This window comes from Bison bison, unplaced genomic scaffold, assembly GCF_000754665.1.
Source record: "Bison bison bison isolate TAMUID 2011002044 unplaced genomic scaffold, Bison_UMD1.0 scf7180017856193, whole genome shotgun sequence".
NCBI classification, from domain to species: Eukaryota; Metazoa; Chordata; class Mammalia; order Artiodactyla; family Bovidae; genus Bison; species Bison bison.
This window is the reverse complement of record NW_011486766.1, coordinates 1-477: the sequence shown is the minus strand read 5'-3', so window position 1 is coordinate 477 and position 477 is coordinate 1.

Here is a 477-nt window from a genome sequence, read left to right as displayed (position 1 = left end):
CTATCTAAGGGAGCTAATGTGAGATAGCAACCCAAACCATGGGGTAGCCAGAGAGAGAGAAAAAAAGAGAGAGAGAGAGAACTTTCCTACGAAAAGCTCTAACCTAAGGCACAGTCTGGCCAGCTCACATAACAAAGGACTGAATGATCACCAAAGGAGAGCTGGCTGGCTGTGGACCAGCCCCTTGCCCACTGGAGGCAGAAAGGCAGGCGTGCAACAGCCATAGCCCGAAGGCAAGGGGCCATCTCAGTCCCAGAGACAGCATCCTCCACCAAACTGTGAGCAGGCTCCCAGTTGCTAATCACATCTTCCTGGGATCCTGGATGGTTGACATCTGCCAGGAGGGTCACAGCCTAAGATCAGCCTCCAAGAGGAGACACATGGCACAACTGAAACATGCTCTTGCAGTGCACCCGGGAAACCAAGGCGCCAGGACCAGGGAGGAGATTAAGATGAACAGCCCACATGGGACAGTGC